Here is a 13141-nt window from a genome sequence, read left to right on the forward strand (position 1 = left end):
TACATGAGATCATGCTATTATTCAGAAGTGCTTGAACCTGACTTAATTAATTTTGTTAATAGGAAGTTGGAATTAAGATAGGATATAAACTAGTCTATGAATATTTGAGCACAAACTTGAAAGCTTACATCATTATCCTGGAGAAACAGATTATCCTCCACTAAGGAGGTCTAGAAAGAGCAGCACAGAACTTTAATGTTTGAGATAAGCTGACATTCATATCTGAAATTGTCATCCACCAAAGTGCAAAGCAGCAAGTGGGAGTTGAACATATTCTATTTAATTATATGTTTGAACTTATTCTTTGAAGGGGTAATGAAGGGTGGTGGACCCACATGTAGGGAGCTGTTATTCTTAAGGTACAGGGTGTTTAGTGGATGAGCCCCTTTGGATAGAAAGTTCAGTTGATAACCTCAGTGAGTCCTTGATTGTCCTGAGCTTTTAAGCCTAATGAGTCTTTAAATATCCAAGTGGATGCATCATATTTTCTGTCACCTGGTAGCCATTTGGTGAAGACTTTGGAGAGAAGTAAATAGAACAGCTTGATCTTGGAAACCCAGAAAGAACCCAGCATCCTGGGGATTTGTCCCAGCATGCTTCATGGGAGATATTACGCATGAAGCTCAAACCAGCTTCCATTTCAGGCTAAAATAAAGACCTGCTTAGTTTTACGTCTGAGACGTAGATACAATGTTATAGTTTATCTATGTGGTCCACCTTCCCCCTGCCAAAAGGGTAGTTTTTGTCCCTTTGTATGCTCTGGTGTCTTTCCAATCAAATCAGCAGTCTTATTATTCATATTCTACTTTCTTCTACTTCTTTCTCATTGTACTACCAAGATCAGGAGACAAGCATAGAGATGGACATTGGCGATGACATAAATGGCCTTGTTTCTGTCCTCAAGGAGCTCTTCTTGGTGTTGGGTAGGGTCAGCATGTGCTAATAGTGTGAAAAATAAAACTGCAGATGTCTGAACATGATTCAGAGACAGGCACACAGAAAGGGTGTTAATTTCTGATAAGCCAAGGTCAAGAATGATGGAAATGAGCAAAGCCCTTAGAGTAGAAGGAGCACCTGAATTAGATTTATTCATTCAATATTAAATAGATGTTTACTTTTTTATTATACTTTAAGTTCTGGGGTACATGTGCAGTCTGTGTGGGATTTTACGTAGGTATACACATGGTGGTTTGCTACATCCATCCCCCCATCCCCTACATTAGGTATTTCTCCTAATGTTATCCCTCCTCAATTCCCCCACCCGCTGCTATCCCTCCGCTAGCCCTCCCACCCCGCAACAGGCCCCAGTGTGTGATGTTCCCTTCCATGTCCATGTGTTCAACAACCACTTATAAGTGAGAACATGCAGTGTTTGGTTTTCTGTTCTTGTGTCAGTTTGCTGAGAATGATGGTTTCAGTTTCATCAATGTCCCTGCAAAGGACATGAACTCGTCCTTTTTTATGGCTGCATAGTATTCCATGATGCCACATTTTCTTTATCTAGTCTATCACTGATGGGCATTTGGGTTGGTTCCAAGTCTTTGCTATTGTAAACAGTGCCACAATGAACATGCATGTGCCTGTACCTTTATAATAGAACAATTTATAATCCTTTGGGTATATACCCAGTAATGGGATTGCTGTGTCAAATGATATTTCTATTTCTAGATCCTTGAGGAATCACCACACTGTCTTCCACAATGGTTGAACTAATTTACACTCCCTCCAACAGTGTAAAAGCATTCCTATATCTCCACATCCTCTCCAGCATCTGTTGTCTCCAGATTTTTTTTTAATGATCACCATTTTAACTGGTGTGAGATGATATCTTAATGCGGTTTTGATTTGCATTTCTCTAATGGCCAGTGATGATGAGCATTTTTTTCATGTTTGTTGGCTGCATAAATGTCTTCTTTTGAAAAGTGTCTATTCGAATCCTTTGCCCACTTTTTGATGGGGTTGTTTGTTTTTTCCTTGTAAATTTATTTTAGTTCTTTATAGATTCTGGATATTAGCCCTTCTTCAGATGCATAGATTGCAAATTTTTTTTTCCCCATTCTGTTGGTTGCCTGTTCACATTGATGACAGTTTCTTTTGCTGTGCAGAAGCTCTTAAGTTTAAGTAGATCCCATTTGTCTATTTTGGCTTTTGCTGCCATTGCTTTTGGTATTTTAGTTATGAAGTCCTTGCCTACACCTATGTCCTGAATGGTATTGCCTAGGTTTTCTTCTAGGGTTTTTATGGTGTTAGGTCTCATGTTTAAATCGTTAATCCATCTGGAGTTAATTTTTGTATAAGGTGTAAGGAAGGGACCCAGTTTCTGCTTTCTGCACATGGCTATCCAGTTTTCCCAATACCATTTATTAAATAGGGAATCTTTTCCCCATTGCTTGTTTTTGTCACGTTTGTTAAAGATCATATGATTGTAGATGTGTGGTGTTGCTTCCAAGGCCTCTGTTCTAGTCCATTGGTCTATATCTCAAACAGATGTTAACTGGGAAGTTATTATATATCAGGTTTGTTCTAGGTACCAGGGATTCAGCAGTGAATAAACAAATGATATGCAGGTAAAAGATTTAGTATGCTATATGGCATTAAGGACAATGGAGAAAAATAAAGGATAAAAGGAAGGTAGAAAGTCCAGAAGTGGGATAGATGAAGTATTAGAGGATGAATTTTTATCTTCATTGTTAGTCCACTCAGGCCGCTACAACACACTGGCGTACATTTATTTCTCACAATTCTGGAGATTGGAAAGTTCAAGACCAAGATGCCAGCTGATTTGGTTCCTGGTGAGAGCTCTCTTCCTGGCTTGCAGACTGCTGCCTTTTTCCAGTCTTCTCACATGATAGAGTGAAAGAGAGATGAGATAGAGATCGAAAGAAAGAGAGAGAGAGAGAGAGAGAGAGAGAGAGAGAGAGAGAGAGAGCTTGTGAGAGCGAGCATGAGAAAGTTCCCTGTTTTTCTTTTTATAAGGGCACTAATTCCACTATGAAGGCCCCACCCTTATGACCTCATCTAAAGCTAATTACCTCCCCCAAACCCCATCTCTTAATACCATCACATGCTGAGTTAGGGCTTCATAGCATTTATAAAGAAGCTGCTTTTTTAGAGAGCCGTTTTGATGGTGGCACCACAATATCTTGCTAAAAATGCAAGATCGTTGTTTTCACTACTAAATTATGTGAGTAACAGACACTTCTTATTCTTACTCCAAATCAAATTCCCAAACTATTTGCTGCTAAATTTTCATTTTCTACTTAGTTCATTTTTGACTTTTTTGAATTTCTTAAAAATGTATATTATATTCAGAAAAAGAAAAAAATGTAAACTCTGAAAGGCATTGGGCTCACTGTTTGTGTACGTCAGTTGTCACCTCCTAAACCATTATTGTAAAAGAGGTTAATTATATTAAATAGAATATTTAGATGAGAGGAGTACTTAGCAGTACCCAATTGGGAATTTCCTGTGTTGTCTAGATCTAAGAATAAGGTATTCTATTTTGGCTTGAATATCCTCCCCACTAATATGTTATTTTATCAAAACAGGACACTTATAAAAAAGAGGTGTCCATCAATTGGAAGCATAAATACTATATTAAGAAAATGTATTTAATAATCAAAAGTGACTGAGACCATTGTAAATTTGAGATGGAAATTAGAGAAAGCAAATGAGTTCTCAAGGATTAGCAGACACTTTGCATAGAAAAGTTTCTGCGTTAGGTATCTGAAAATAAATGGCTTTCTGATTCCACTTACTTTGTGAGATTACCCAGCCTATTTCTTATTTAAAAATCTCTAATTACTGTCCCTGTCCCAATCTCATTCACAATCCCTAACTGAAGGGAGTGTGATTGGTGATAAGGTGAAGTGTGTGTTGAATGGGGCTCAGGGATCTGGGAATGCTAATTTCCCAAGGAGAATAGGGGCTCTGGTAAAGATGAAGGAAAAATGGTTGTTGGGTGGCCAAAACACAGCTGATCATGATAGAGTGTGTTTTTCTCCTATACTTGCATGTTGAAACTTTTTTCTGCTTTAAGGCCTAATAAATGCTACCTTTTCAATGCATAGTCTTTATTTATTTCTCAAAACAGAATTAATCTCTCTCATTTACGTATTTTGCATCTAAAGCAGTTAATTTATATGTTTGTCACAGAATATTGTTTTCTCTCTTGAATTAGTGTTCTTATTCACAAACATTCTTACCTCTGGTATTAGGAGCAACTGGAAAACCATGGCATTGTGATATTTCTCCCTCCTCCAGTAAGACCTAAAAACAACTGCATTAAAATGCATCTTATCCCCTTTTCCCCACAAGCAGCATATGGAGCTACACTCAGGCTTAGACCAGGCAGAGGTCTGAATCTCCCTCTGAGTATTTATGGTTATGAGACTGGTGGAGAGAAATACACATTTCTTCCCTCTGCATCTCCAAACTGGTTTGGCTCAGTAGTGAAACTGCTACCCCTCAAATTTATACCAAAAAAAAAGAAGATGATTCTTGAAAACACTTTCTATGAAGCATATCTCTGTATCAGAATTACCTGGGGATTTAGTCGAAAGTGAGACTTCGGGGTCCCACCTCATGCCCTCAATCAGAATCTTTGTCGATGCTTTCTTTTAATGGCTATACATAGTGATGTCTAGTTTATTGGTTCTAACTCTAAAATCAACAGCATCAGATACCAAGAGAAGTAGTTATTCAATGACACATTCATTGATTTTTGTATTATGTGACTATCTCCGAACAAGGGAAAAAAATCTACCTCTAAATAGAAGAGACATTTGTACAGGAATTCCAAGGGGTTGTCTAAAAGCTGAATAATACCTGTAATTAGGCTCTTAGCAAAGATACCTATTTCTATCCAAAATGCCAGATCTCCAGAAGTTTTTGTATGGCAATTCAGGGGAGGGCTCCAACACCCGGGCACTTCATGTGTCTGATAAGTTTTTGGTTCTTGTCAGTTGCTCATTTCTCTCCTAGTCACCTCTGGGAGTGTCAGCAGCTTATCTCGCTCTGCAGTGGCGGCCCCAAGGCAGGCTGCAGGTCACCCTGGCTTATCACCACTTTACATGGCTTCTCCAAGCAAATGGTGAGCCCTACTTGACTTGGGCCAAGAGCTGTATTGATTATTAACTGCAGACAAACATCTGGTTTTCATTACTCGTGGTAGCAGACCAGAACGGGGTGCTGTGCTGGCTGGTGTGGTCACTTAACAACCATCAGGACTAGCTATAAAGAAAATTTAACATATCCTGTAATTACAGTCTGCCAAGCACAGAGGGGAGGAGGAATCTGCAGATCTGATTTCAGGACAAGAGAAAATGTTTATTGTATCTGTTCCACACATTTATTTACTCAGAGGTCGGGAGGCCTGCTGAAATATGGCCACTGGTACTGATGCTCCTGCCGCACCAGAGCGCCTTCTTGTTTAGGTCAGGAAGCTTCAGTGTGGCTCCAGGCGGATGGTCCCTTAATGCTTTTACAGGCTTTGGAATTTGGGCTGATGGAAATGGATGAGTGGATCTTGTCCGGAATAAACAATCCTTCTCCTGCACAGCTCTGGGTGCCCTCCCCTGGTGCTTCTCTAAACCTTCTGGAGGCTGCCTCTGGGGGCTTTTCCAACTGCTCCCTTCCCACTCTCTGGCAAAGGGTAATTGGGGCAGTGAATCAGCAGTTACTGCTCATCAAATATGTGCCACGCAAGTGCTGAGTGATTCGATCACATTTTCTTTTCTACTCCTCACAGTTCCCTGTGAGTTAGACATTATTATCCAATTTCACAAATGAAACAGGTGGGGCATTATGGCTCACACCTGTAATCCCAGCACTTTGGGAGGCAGGGGTGGGCAGATCACTTGAGGCCAGGAGTTCAAGACCAGCCTGGCCAACATCGTGAAACCCTGTCTCTATTAAAAATACAAAAATCAGCTGGACAAGGTGGTGTGGGCCTGTAATCCCAGCTACTTGGGAGGCTGAGGTAGGAGAATTGCTTGAACCTGGGAGGTCCAGGCTGCAGTGAGTTGAGACTGTGCCACTGCACTCCAGCCTCGGTGACAGAGAGAGACTGTCAAAAAAAAAAAAGAGACTGAAGCTAAGAGCTAAGAGTTGTTAAATTGGAGGAAGCAGTGGTTCCTTCCAGGACATAAAGGAAGAGTGCAGCCTCCCTGCTGCCTTTCCAGAGAAGAAAGATGGGGATGCCGCAGGTTGCTTTTTGTTGTTTTTGTTTTCAAGACTTATTCTTAGAAGTTTTTTTCTCGTTTGGTGCGGTGGCTCATGCCAGTAATCCCAGCACTTTCGGAGGCTGAGGTGGGAGGATCACAAGGTCAGGAGTTCGAGACCAGCCTGGCCAACATGGTGAAACCCCGTCTCTACTAAAAATACAAAAATTAGCTGGGTGTGGTGGCACATGCCTGTAGTTTCAGCTGCTCAGGAGGCTGAGGCAGACGAATTGCTTGAATCTGGGAGTCGGAGGTTGCAGTGAGCTGAGACCACGCCATTACACTCCAGCCTGGGTGACAGAGTGAGACTCTGTCTCAAAAAAAAAAAAAAAAAAAAAAAAAAGTTTTTTTCTCATAGAATTTTTGACAGAGTGACCTCTGAACCAATGGGTTAGAGAATTGGATTGACAATTCCCAGACGTAGCCAGGGACAGGAACTATAAAAAGCAAGTAAACCGAGCATCCCAGCTTTCAAGGGCATTAAACTCTAAAATTGAGCTATCTATGTAGAAATAGGAGTAAATTACAAGCTAAGAGATTATCATATACAAAAGGGCAAACCCAGGAAACAGGCAAAGTTAGTGTTGGGTCCATACATCAAAGGAAGGCAGTGTGTGAAGGAGGAGGGGTGGGCAGGGCTGGTCTTAAAACACTGAAGTGAAGAAGGGGGAGTCTTTTAACTTCTCTTTTCAATTCTTTTGACCCTCAGGTTCCTTTAACTGTCTCTTATTTCCCTTATCAAACACTACCCTCAGGAAAAGATGAGATGAATTTGTTCAAACAAAAGCTTAAGCAGTCAATGTCGAGGAATATATTTCTCAAGATGAAATAACATGCCTTAATAAGTTGAGTTGGGATGTTTTAGAGTAGACAAAATCCTGATACATCGACAGGTTAACCCCCAAGGAGGTGCCCCCAGGAGAAAGTAAGATCTGGAAGTTGAGCAGTGAGTTACTGAGCAGGCACTGGGGAGAAGCTGTGCTGAGGCCTCTAAGGAAATGTATTCTTCATCTTTTTACCAGAGGCTAGGATATGAGGCAGGTTGCTGGGTGAAGGCTCAGGATCAGTTACCAGCCCTACATATAAGAAAGAGCCTGGGCAGGATATGTTTTTCTGCCATCTGGGGCACGGGAAGGGCTAGATAAGTTGCAGGAAGACTGGATTGATGCTGAGCTGAGGTTTGTTAAATCTTTCTTGATCAGAGACTGGTCTTAAATAGAAGGCCAAATAGCTATAGGCAAAGGAGGAAGAGGACTCAGCAGGTGTAGAACCAGGTAGGTCCAATATATCAGGTGCATATGAAATCACTGCCTGCGGAGATTTGCCTACTCTCCCTCTGACCATTTCAAAGAAGGTAAAGCTAGGGAATGGACATGCTGGCATGAATATGCTGTGGGCCTGTCACATGGTGTATATAAACAGGAGAGGAGGTGTTATCATTTTAGTTTTGGAAATAGAGTTCTTTCAACTTTGTCTTTTTCATATTAGCAGTTATGAAAAGTCCAGAGTCCCTGAAATTTTTATACCAGTAAACAGAAAAAAATCAAAAGAAGAATAATAATGTTTTTTATGCTTTCAAATTCTTCAGATTTTGGGAGCTGCTGTAACAATAAATAGAAGAAAATTTCTAGCCTATAAATATCTAGGACATTCTGATCAAGCATGATTTTTTTTCCCCTGAAATTCTACTGAACTAATAAAAAAGGAATAAAAAAGGACAAACCTAGAATAGAAAAGAAGAGATAAAAGCAAAATTTGGAAGCTGGAAAGGGAATAAACCAGTGTGGCAAATGGCTTTGCATTTTGGAGTTGAAAACTCAATGGCTGTGGGCAGGGAGGACCACTAAGAAGTGAGCTGCACAGCCTTGGAAAGAACCCCAGATCGAAGGCAGCAGCCTAGACACAGAGTCCTGAATCCTCTTTACTAATCTGGGCAGCCTGGCCTAGATTCTGGACCACAAAAAGTTTATTCTCAGAAGAGACTGAAAGAAAAAGGTCCTGGTTTCAAGCACACTAGGAATATCAGGAAACAAGAGGGTTAAGTGAAATTTACATACTGACCACTGATACTCCAGCACCCTTCCTGCAGCAGCTCTTGGAATTTGAACAGCCAGAGTTATACCCTCCTGGAAGGAGATTGGATGCTTTGTTCCTCTGGAAATTTGCCAAAAAACATCTAACAATAGAGTTTCCCCAAGAAAACAATCAGGTCTCCACCTAGAAGGAAGCTTACTAATTAAGAAGACTTTCCTTTTTCTTTCTTTCTTTCTTTTTTTTTGAGACAGTTTTGCTCTTTCGCCCAGGCTGAAAGGCAATGGTGTGATTTTGGCTCACTGCAACCTCTGTCTTCTGGGTTCAAGTGATTCTCCTGCCTCAGCCTCTTGAGTATCTGGGATTACAGGCGCCCACCACCATGGCTGGTTTATTTTTGCATTTTCAGTAGAGACGGAGTTTTTACCATGTTGGCCAGGCTGATCTCGAACTCCTGACCTCAGGTGATCCACCCACCTTGGCCTCCCAAAGTGCTGGGATTATAAGCGTGAGTGAGCCACTACACCCAGCCTAGTTGAGAAGATTTTCATGCAAAAAATGCTTCTTAAAAATGTTCTAATGATTCACTTTTACGTAGGAATGGATAGTCAAGGATCATCAGCATGTAAGGAATGCCTCCACAGTGAATATAGAAACCTTAATTAATATAACAACAACAGAACACCCACAAACTCAGAGAAAGGACAATTCAGGGAACAGAAACAAACTAAAAACAAAACAAAACAAAACTCCCCTAAATAATTAATATCCTCAGAAGCATGAAAAGATAGTATGAAGGGAAAACACAATTACACTTAAAAAAATAAACATTCAGAGAACAGAAAGAACTTTTTCAAGTTACAAATCAGAATAAAGTAGCCAATATAATGGGTGGAAAATAAAGTTGAAGAAATAAACTAAATGGTTGAAAAATACGAGAGAAAAGAGAATGAAATGCTCAGGCCAGAAACTGATAGGACTCCCAAAAAGAATGAACAGAAAAAAGCAGAAGGGAGGAAATTATCTAAGAAAGAATACCAACCATGGATAGGAGTCTCTGAATTAAAAGGGCTCACAGAGTGCAGATTAAAGGGACATGTACTAAGAAGATCATGTGTGAAATTTCAGCACTGGGAACTTAGAGAAGATCTTAAAAACTTAAAGACAGAGAAGAAATAGGAGGAAGAAGATGATACAAAGAAAATCAGATCTGTATTAGTCAGGGTTTTCTAGAGGGACAGAACTAATGGAATACACACACACACACACACACACACACACACAAATATATATATATATATATATATATATATATATATATATATATTCCATTATGTATATAAATATTTGTGTCTCCTGACCCCTAAAATTTATATATTGAAGCCTAAATCTTTATGTGGTAGTGTGAGAAGGTGGGGCCTTTGGGAGGTAATTAAGTCATAAGGATAGAGTCTTCATTAATGGGATTAGTACCCTTATAAAAAGAAGAGGAGACACAGGGCATCTCTGCTTTCTGCCATGTGAAGATATAATAAGAAGAGGACCATCTCTGAACCAGGATGTCCTCATCAGAAACTGGATATGCTGGCATCTTGATCTTGCATTTACTAGCTTCTAGTCCTGTGAGATAAAATTTCTGTTGTTTATAAGTCACCCAGTTTATGGTTCTTTGTTACAGAACCCTGAACTGACTAAGACACTATCGTAAACAGGTGTGAGATATCTCATTTTGGTTTCATTTGCATTTTTCTGTGGTATACACACGCAATGAAATATTATTCAGCTTTAAAAAAGAAAATCTTGCCATATGCAACAGCATGATCCTTGAGGACATAATGTATGCTACGTGAAATAAGTTAGTCACAGTAGAATGAATACTGCATTAGTCCATTTATATGAAGTATCTAAAAGAGTCAAACACAAAGGAGCAGAAGAGTAGAATAGTGGTTATCAAGGGCTGGAAGGAAGGGAAGTGAGAGTTACTATTCAATGAGTATAATGGTTTAGTTAAACCAGATGACTAAGTTCTAGAGACCTGCTGTACAACATTTGCCCATAGTATACAACACTATATTGTATGTACACTTCAAAATATGTTAAGAGGTAATGAGAACATGTGGACATAGGCAGGGGAACATCACACACCCGGGCCAGTCGGAACATAGGGGGAAAGGGGAAGGAGAGCATTAAGACAAATACCTAATGCATGCTGGGCTTAAAATCTAGCCAACATGTTGAAGTGTGCAGCAAACCACCATGGCATATATATACCTATGTAACAAACCTGCATGTTGTACACATGTATCCCAGATCATAAAGCAAAAAAAAAAAAATTGTTAAGAGTGTAGATCCCGTGTTAAGTATTCTTACCGGAATTAAAGTACACATGCCATGGTGGTTTGCTATAACCTTTAATAATATTTTTTATAATAATTGATGTCTATATATTTTCTTATACATACATCAAGCTTTAGTTACCTGATTCAGTCCTTAAAATGCTCATTGCTAAGATATCCAAATATTTCTAATCTATAGATGTTGTCAGTGTTCAGAAGTTTAGGGCTGTATTTTTGATAGTTACTTCCATCATTTCCTACCACCTTGGTAGATTTGATATTCTCAATAACTCTTTAAAGTCTTCCAGAGAGGTATTCATTATAATTTTATAATGGCAAATAAGAAAAAATAAGAATAAACATCTTTTGTATTTGTCAATGTAAGTATTATTTTTGGTGCACTTCATTCCTTTGTGTAGATTCAGATTTCTATCTGGTATCATTTTCTTTCTGCATGAAAATACAGGAGGAAAATTGCAGTGTGAGAAATTCTTCAGCTTCAGTATGCCTAAAACATTTTAATTTCATTTTTGTTTTTAAAAGATAGTTTTGCTGAATATAGGATTCTTGGTTGACAATTTCCATTTCTTTTAGTAATTTAAAAACAGTAATATATTGCTTAATGACAGTGGTATGTTCTAAGAAATGTATTATTAGACAATTTTGTAGTTGTGCAAACATCACAGAGTATACTTACAAAAACCTAGATGGTATGGCCTGCTACACACCTAGGCTATTTGGTATAACCTGTTGGTGGTAGGCCACAAGTCTGTATGGCATCTTACTCTGCTAAAATACTGTAGGCAACTGTAATAATATGTCAACTATGTTTGTATGTAAACAGAAAAAGTGCAGTAAAAATATAAAATGTAAAAATATATATAAAATAATAAATTAACCCATGCTTGCTGTACTTTTTAAAATTTATAAACTTTATATTGTTTCAAAACTTTTAGACTCTTATGACAACACTTAGCCTAAAACATAAATACATTGCACAGCTTGACCAAAATATTGGCTTTCTTTACACTCTTTTTCTATAAACTTTTTTCTATTTTTAAAAGTTTTTAATTTTTATTTTTCCCTCAATGTGTAGTAGCCTGGAAACTCTCTCCAGGTAGTAAGTGGAACCATTGCAGCGGTTACTTTGTTTGTTCCTCGTACCTTCAGGATCACTTTCCTTCATTGCCTGATGACCAATATTTTGAAAACTATTGTTTCATATTTGTTCTGTTTATAAGTCATTTCATGTAAGAAGATAAATCCAGTCTCTGTTACTCTATCTTGGCTGGAAGTAAAAGTCGATTTATTATATTTAAGTCATAGTTTGCTGTATTTTGGTAAAAGAAAGCTGCTAACATGTCTTATAACATCAAATATCATTCCTGGGTGGTTCACTTCTTCCTTAAAAAGAACTTGAAAAAATTGTTAGAGTTCATTAGGAGAAGCCTTGGCTTACTTTCCATTTTGTTGACTTGTTCTTCCTCTGTGCCCTGTGCTGATTGGTGGGAATTAAGATATTTGGCAGTGAGGACATGGGATTGTTGAATTCACTATTTTAAATAGTTTGAAGTCAGTAAAATAAAAATTAAATAAATTGATCTTAAACACCATGCTTTCTTTAACACAAAATTCTCTTTTTGATGGTATTTTTATATGCCACCTGGTCAATTCATTAAGAAACTCAGCTTTTTAAAAAGATTGTTCAAGTAAAAGAGCCAACTTATTCTGTGTATATAGGACAGAAAAGGATAAAGCTGTATATAAGAGCTTCTAATACAGCAGTAGAGAAGGAAACTCGCCCAGTCCTGAAGGAAAGATTCATTCTGTAAGTGACAGTGTTTAATATTTCAGGAACCTTTTGCAAATATACTCCTACCACCATTGCTATAGACCTGCTCTGAGAGATCAGATCTCCTGCATGTGACTTTATTTTGGTGTCCCCAATGATCTCTTGGTCCTTATACCTTGGCCTTTCTCTCTGTTTCCTACATTATTATCATGAAGTCTAAAGATCCATTTCCAGGTTTTGCTGGTAAAACAAAGGAGGGCTACCAATTAGCTCTTGCTTCTAAGCCTTATAAGACTTGGTGTGTTGAGGTGCTCAACTCAATCATGCTCTAACTAGTCAAGTTGTAAGTGTTGGGCCTGCCTGATAATGGACTTGATTTCCCCTAGGCAGAACATTTTCATGGGAGAATAAGGTTTTCAGCCATTGATACCCTGAGACTGCCATAGCTGATAGCCAGGTCATCTCTCTCTGAATCTAAGAGATGGCAGCTATGTCTAGAACTCAAGTGCCTGCCTCAGAACAAGTGAATTGTTCTACCTCAATTTTCACATTCCTGGCTTTTTGCTTATAACTAAATAATAAGACATATTTCTTTATATGGAATTGTGATATACATATCATTCCAATGGAGTTTTCATTTTAGAAATTGTTTGAAATAATATACCAAAGATTTGGGAAAGCAACCTGGAAGAGCAGTCTGCTTGACTAACAAATCAAGAAGCTTTATATGTAGATTTCAAAATAGGAGATTAAGCATTGAA

Source organism: Saimiri boliviensis, chromosome 14 (genome assembly GCF_048565385.1).
Source record: "Saimiri boliviensis isolate mSaiBol1 chromosome 14, mSaiBol1.pri, whole genome shotgun sequence".
Classification (NCBI taxonomy): domain Eukaryota; kingdom Metazoa; phylum Chordata; class Mammalia; order Primates; family Cebidae; genus Saimiri; species Saimiri boliviensis.